This window comes from Crocuta crocuta, unplaced genomic scaffold (assembly GCF_008692635.1).
Source record: "Crocuta crocuta isolate KB4526 unplaced genomic scaffold, BGI_CrCroc_1.0 scaffold127, whole genome shotgun sequence".
NCBI classification, from domain to species: Eukaryota; Metazoa; Chordata; class Mammalia; order Carnivora; family Hyaenidae; genus Crocuta; species Crocuta crocuta.
In genome coordinates this window covers 12,494,735-12,501,942 of record NW_027532008.1, presented here as the reverse complement: position 1 = coordinate 12,501,942, position 7,208 = coordinate 12,494,735, and the positions used below count along the sequence as shown (strand labels likewise).

General features: G+C 49.7%; 1 long non-coding RNA gene across 1 annotated transcript; it reads right to left on the bottom strand.

The window, feature by feature from the left end:
• Nucleotides 1–253: 253 nt before the first annotated feature.
• Nucleotides 254–5,195, bottom strand: LOC144241104 (uncharacterized). The gene is made up of 3 exons (XR_013337967.1): nucleotides 5,149–5,195; nucleotides 3,442–3,538; nucleotides 254–316 (listed from the first exon to the last, which is right to left on the bottom strand). It is a non-coding gene; the product is annotated as an uncharacterized LOC144241104 (long non-coding RNA).
• Nucleotides 5,196–7,208: the final 2,013 nt, after the last annotated feature.

Below are 7,208 nucleotides of genomic sequence, written 5' to 3'. Positions count from 1 at the left end.
TCCTATGGTATAGACAATCCTGTCTTGGATGATTTTAAGCAACGAATGTCATACTACTGATCATACGCTTGGGAACAGAAGCATATACATAATTGGCTTTCAGGCCAGTGCAGCTCGGTGACTCTTCCACCAGTGTTTGTGGGCCACACAGAAGGCAGGATAGGTCCCCGAGCCAGAAGCAGAGAAAGGGAAGAGGCGTGGCTGTGGGGGCCCCTCCATCCGTACCCCCCTCCCCCGCATGCTCAGGCTCTCTCCTCAAACTGCATCAGACTGGTCCTTCCCAGGCAAGCATGAAGCCCACTGCTAGTCTCTGCACCTGTGGAGAGTGGAGACAATTTAACTTGGACTCAACAGTCAAGCCGGGAGCCCCCGGGCAAGTCCTTTGACCATTCTTGGTAGCTTCAACCATAAAAAGATTGTAGGAATAACCTTCCCCGCAAAGGGCCATCATGAAGATCAAATGAAATGCCACCTGCATGTCTAGTGTGTCTCTCACACCATGGGGACCACAGTTCAACACCAGTGTCATCCAGACAGACCTGGGTTCAAATCCCAGCACTGCTGTTTATAGGCTGTGTGACTGTGGAGAAGACACTTAACCTCTCTGAAACATCGTTTTCTCACCTGTACAAACGAGGGGTAATAATGTACCTTATCTGGAAGGGTTGTTCAGAGATTGAATAAGAGAGCATATAAGAGCACAATAAAAGTCAAAGTCATTATTTTTATAACATAATTTCACAGCTAGTACATACTGATTACCCCCCACACCCCTAAATCCACTGCTCTTCTGAAGTCGGCCTCCAGTTTTGTTTGGGAGATCTGTCTTTCCCTGACATTTAGGCTACGAGGTTCGTTGAACATCCCCTATCCACGCCTGGTCCCACGTCATGCTATTTGAGCCAGAGAGTATAGTTACATCCCCTGACCACTGTTACTAGTTTAGAGGTCCAGTCAGAATACAACCAAGAGCTTCTGTGGAAACTACTAGGAAATGACTCCCTCTGCATGGAGACTAGAGGGGCGGAGCTGCTGCATCCATTTTGCCACCATGAGGTAGAAGCCAAGTGGAGTATGTATGAGCCAACAGATGGCAGGAGCTATAGTAGTTTGAGCCTGGATCAAGAGCCTCATCCTTGGATATTTCACCCGTATATTCTGTTTATTCTTAAGCTAGTGAGGGTTGGGAATTTCCATCCACTGCACCCGCTAGACTCCTGTTGGATACCTTACACCTGGAGAAACTGAACATCAGAAGGTGGCTCAGGCGGGAAGGGGTAGCAGCGCTCTTGAGTGATGGAGCAGAGACACTGGCCAGGCTCTTGGCTCCAGATCCCGTTTCCCCCCGCCCCAGGCTCTGCCGCTACCTCCACAGGGTTTTTCCCGAGCTGCCAGCCGGCGGCCCTGGCGTGCGTGGTGGAGGAGTGTGACTCCACGCTGTGCTCATGCTACCTTCTCCCGTCACACGGCGTCCCTGAGAGAGAGCTCGAGCGCACGAGCCTGTAGCCTTGGGCTGGCTGGACTTTTTCCCAGGGAATCAAGTGGAGAAAATCCCCAGACAGTCCATCCCTCTGTGTCGTCGAGGGAGCCTGTGGGTATAATGCACCTTTGTGGGTTGTGTGTCTGAAGCACTGTGCCATTTTCAGCGAGAAAGAAAAAGTCGTGAGAGAGAGACTAGGGGTGGGCTCTCTGAATGCCTCCCCGCACGTTCTGGCAAGCACCCCCAGGTTTTTTAATAAATGTTATTTTGATTGGGTTTAGAGGTTTGGAGACGACAAAGTGACACATTTTCACAGCTCCCTGTCAAACCAAAGCATGACTTCCAAAATGTTGAGTTAAAAAAAAAAAAAAAAAAAAAGGCAGGAAAGGGAGCAGCTTGCATGAAATATCTCCATTGCAGTTTCAAGGTTCTTGCAGGGGGGGCCCTGCCTTCCCCCCGCCGTCATTTACAGGTACACTTACTGCAGTAGTGGGGGGGTCAGTGGTGGACGTGCAACCTCCGAAGAATGTTTGCAAGAGTGTTGTAGTCAAAAGGTGCATTGGGTGGTACTTGTTTTTATTTTAAAACAAACTTTTATGAAGCATGGCCTCTCTCTGGTGGTTTCTTTGTAAGGGAATTAGATGTGAATCCCTTTATAAATAGAAAAATCCTTCTATGGGAGAAAGAATCACCCTGGTATCTACATCAGAAAATGCTTCCGCCGTAAAAGCTAGATTCGCGACATATACATAATGAAGAACGGTCTGCGTGGAGTAGAGTAAGTGGCCTGAAGATCAACGGTACAAGTTCCAAAGTGTTCTGAGAAAGTTGAACAAGGCCGCAGCAGGAGAATCCTTCCTTTTTGAGAAATCTTTATGTTTTGGTTTGCTCATCTCACTTCTGGTCATCTTCCTGCCCGTCCCCTCCGCCCCCCTCCCACCCCCGAAGCTGCCGGTAATGATCGCCTCCTACACAAGTGGTCTTGCATTGCTCTGAGCCAGGGCTGAACAAATGAAGCCGAGAACCCAGTGTAGACCCTGTAGAGGCCCATTGTTGGGCCCCATCCCACCAGCATCATTCGCATGCTGACCTTGACCACCTCTGCCGGTGCTCTTCTTCCAAGCTGAGCCTGGCGTGGGGTGTGGCTGAACCTGAACAAACTGATCACCAGTACTAGACTGGAAGGGTAACTCAAGATACTCACCTGTAATAGTAATAGACGGCCCCCTATTTGGGAGCGAGAGAGATACCACCTCAAATGATCAGATCTGCTGGTTATGAGATGCTGTGGTACGCAAGGTCATAGCCCCCTAGACATGTCCATGTCCTCATCCCCCAAACCTCACACGGCAGAAGTGAGGTGAGGAGACTATCATGCATCGTCCGGGTGGGCCCAGCGTCGCTGCAAGAGCCCTTATAAGAGGAAGGCAAGACGGTCAGAGTCAGAGAAGAAGGTGTATTGTCAGAAACAGGTCAGAGACGTCATTGTGGGAAGGGCCAGGAGCCAGGTAATGCAGGGACCCCTAGCAGCGCAAGAGCTGAGAAATGGATTCCCCCTTGGGGCCTCCGGAAGCACGCAACCTTGCAACACCTTGATGTTAGCCATGGAAGGTACATTTTCAGACTTTTTTATTTTTTGGCACTGAGTTTGTAGTAATTTGTTACAACAGCAAGAAGAAACTAATACAGACATCCGCTGTCAAAAGCATTGAAGTAACACACACCCCTGGGCTCTCAGATCACAGAACATGATTCATCCTTTCTTTTGTGATTCAGAAGATAGTTTAGGCCCCTACCGTGCCTTGGGCACATACTTACGAAAATACGTTTCTGTTATATTAGGGCTGCTTAAGAAAGAGCTTGAACTGATAGGCTGTGAAAGTCGTCTGCTTTTCCTGTTCTGTTTTAAAAAAACAGCAAGAACAAAAGATGATCGTTTGGAGTGGAAAGAAAATGCTTACCCCAGAGCCTCACAAAGTTGCGAGCTGTTCCGTTCTGAGCTCATGTCGTCATGCTTGGTTTTCTTGCCATCTGAGGGTTCCATGGATGCATCCGACACTAAGAGGCAGAGGAACCATGGTAAATATGGGGTTTGCAGGAGGGGAACCCATTCCTTTTCCTCTCTTTGCATGCCTGCTTCTCATTAACATCACGAGGAGCTATGCATATGTGTCCAGAACGCAGTGGCTGCCATTTACTGTAAGATGACCTGTGTGTAACACTCCGGGCTTACACTGTGCTCACACTTGAACTGTTCCTTCCCAGGGAACTTCCTCTCCTGCGACTGTATCATATATTTCCCAACTCTATTTTTGATAAAGCCTGGCCGATAAAAGATGAAAAGATCACTAAGGATTCTTCTCTTATGTCTTAAGAATTTCCATTCCATAGCCACACATGGAGAACCTGTCTTCAAAAATGGATTATACGTTGGCGGGAGGTTGGATACTTAGGTCCTGGTGTTACCGCGGGAAGCCTGCAGCACCATAAGTAAAGCCCAGGTATTATGTCTCCCAGTCCCTGGTCACTCAGTCGCAGAGCAATATGAAGGCAAAGGCGAAGGTGGGGAGGAGCCCGACCCTTGTGCACTGTGTGGGGCACTTTGCCTGCATTTGGGACAGTGGGTCTAGACAGCTCCGCTTCCTTCCCCCCCACCATTCAGTTACATCCTGTTTACATAGCCCAGCACAGGCTGGCTTTGTTAGTTAAGTTGCCTTTTATAAGGGATGGCGGGCAGGGCATGCCAGAGCTCACTGTGGGCTTTGGAGGGGCCCCTAAAGGTCGCCAACTGCTGGCAAGAAAAGAAGGTTCCTAGCGCTGGAATGCGCGTAATGTTTCCAGCCCATTTTTCTTCCCCTGCAGTCAGCTCACACCTCTTCTTCAGCAAGAATCCATTCAGGGCTCTTGTTGGGATGAGCACTGGGTGTTGTATGGAAACCAATGTGACAATAAACTATATTAAAAAAAAAAAAGAATCCATTCAGGGGATGGGTGAGTTTGCAAACTTGCCTTGACTTATTGTGTGCATGTAAAAAAAAAAAATTAGGAGGTAAGTGGTTCAAAAATGGGGCTGTGGAGTCCAGCTGCTTAAGGTAGAACTTGGCTTTGCCTTGTGATAGCCACGTGAACTTGGACAATTTCCCCAGCCTGCAAGTGTCAGTTTCCCCACTTGTAATATGGTGGGGGGGAGGGGATGAGAATGGTACCTACCCTGTAGACATTATGGTGAGGGGTGGGGAGGAGAATGGAGTGAACGTCAAGCTGTTTGTATTGGCTCATGCTAAGTGTTCAGTAAATATTAGCTTTCTGCTGTTGTTGCTGTTGTTGATTGGGTGAGATGATGTAATAGATTAGTTAAGCGCACGGCTCTGAAATCTACAAATCCTCTGTGCCCTGTCCTATCACTGGGGCTTTAGAACAGTCCCTAACTGCCCTGATTGGGGTTCCCCAGTACAGCCATGCAGCCGTGAGGGCTTGATGTGAGATCCCTGGTCTCACAGGAAGAAGAATCAGGGCTTCCTTTTGCCGCTGTTCGTACGCTCCCTGCTGCTACCACTGTTTTAGTAACGGAACGTCTCTTAGGCCTCCGTGAATAATCCTCTCCCTTCTGCCAGGGTCTCTACCGGGATCATAGGAAATATAATTCCACCTGTGCTTGTGGGCTTTACCTGCTTCAGGTGTAGCTGTGTCTGGGTTGTAGCTGATGTGAGATAATCAGGCCAGTGCTTCTCAACCAGGGTGATTTGGCAATGTCTGGAGACATTTTTTTGGATGTCACAATTAAGGGAGGGGCTGATGGTATCTAGTGGGTGGGGGCCAGGGATGCTCCTAAAATCCCTCCAACGTATTAGGACAGCCCCGGACCCAAAATGTCAATGGTCCAAGTTTGAGAAGCCTGAATTAGGTGATGTCGCAGGTGACGTGTTGGGTGTCTACACACGGATTTGTTTTATTGCATTGGTTTGTTGTATTTCCTTATTCCAGTGTCTGTTTACGTTGAGGTTTGTTGGCATGTGGAAAATCATGGCTGTCCAGTAAGGTAAAGGGTAAAAATACACTCTCTGTCCTCACTCTTCCACCCCAATCTCAATACACCCATTCCAGAAGAAAGAGGAAAGCAAGCACTGAGAACAGTGTGAAAGAGGGGAGGGTGTAGGTGGGGGCCTGGACCCCAGGATTCTGGTCCCCTTTCCAAGGCTTCCTGGATGGGGTGATTTGGCGCAAGTCACCCCACCTCTTGGGGCGTCAGGTTTCTCATCTGTCAGATGAAGGGGTGGGGCCAGATGCAAGTTACCATTCCGTTCTGAAATCCCTAAATAGAATTCTAAAATCGGATGGCCACCCTGTCTAGGTCCTGGTGGAGACTGGCTTGCATGGTGGAGACCGTGTTGTCTCTAACCCACCCCCTCAAAGGGAGGTGAAATGCACTGGAGTCATCTGCATGCTGTACCTTGAGCTATTTGGCTTGGGGGCTGCTTGTGTTAGAGCATTTCTGACTCTCCTCTGCCCCTAAAAACCCCGATACTCATGACAGTAGCAGCAGCAGCTGACACTGAGCACTGACTGGGCACCAGCTCCGTTCTGAACACAGATCCCCTGTGGGAAGTCGTTCGGTCCACTCATCAGCCTCAGGAGCCAGATGCCGTCGTTTCTCCCACCTTACAGATGGGGAAACAGAGGCACACTTGTTGATCACAGGTGGGAGAGCTGAGCAGTCTGAGTCGGACAATACGAGACACGATCAGTCCAAGTTGCAAGGAGCAATCCTTCCCCGGCAAGCCCGTGCACACGCTTTACTACTCATCTTGAATGAGGAGAACGTGAGCGATATAATTTTCAGATGAAGCTCATTTGCGAGATGCCACCCTCCTTAGGAGGGGAGAGACAAGACCAGAGGAAATATAGAGAGAAAACAGCAGAAGTTATATATTACTCCCCCCCCCACCCTAAATGCATACTTGTGTGATGGAGGGGAGGTCTGACCTGAGCTTGACGTTTCACAGGAAGATGAAACCCCGAGAGCTCTGATTTCAAAGGGGCCCCTCTGAAGATGGCTGGGCCCCCGTGATGCTTCCCACCGGCTGCCTGGAGACCCCGTCCAGCCCCCGCTTTCTCCTCCCCTTGTTAGCTGGCTGTGTGTTCTCTCTGTGACGGGAATTCCCTGTACCTTGGATGTGTAATGGGAGGCGATCAGTGAAAATAGAGCTAGAATAACCTAGGTAGAGCTCATCAGAAAGGGTAAGAGGTGATAGAAATGGGGACAGGCAGGGGCGCCTGGGTGGCTTAGTCGGTTAAGCGTCCGACTTTCGCTTAGGTCATGATCTCGCGGTTCGTGGGTTCGAGCCCCGCGTCGGGCTCTGTGCTGACTGCCAGCTCAGAGCCTGGAGCCTGTTTCAGTCTGTGACTCCCTCTCTCTCTGACCCTCCCCTGCTCACGCTGTCTCTCTCTCTCTCCTAGAAATAAATAAAAATATTTTTAAAAAATGGGACAGGCAGAGTCACCATCAGCATAATTATACTCAAAGGAATATCATAATATGAGCACCTACCGCCTACCAGGTACCAAGCTAGTTCTTTGCTTGCATTGACTTGTTTCAGTGCCCCTGCGCGGGGGGCGGGGGGGTCAGGTGGGAGGAAAGCTGAGGCTCGGAGACCCAGGATTTGCCGAGGTCATAGGGTGGGATGTGGTAGAGACGTGGGTAGCTTGAGCAGGACTTGCACTTTCAGTC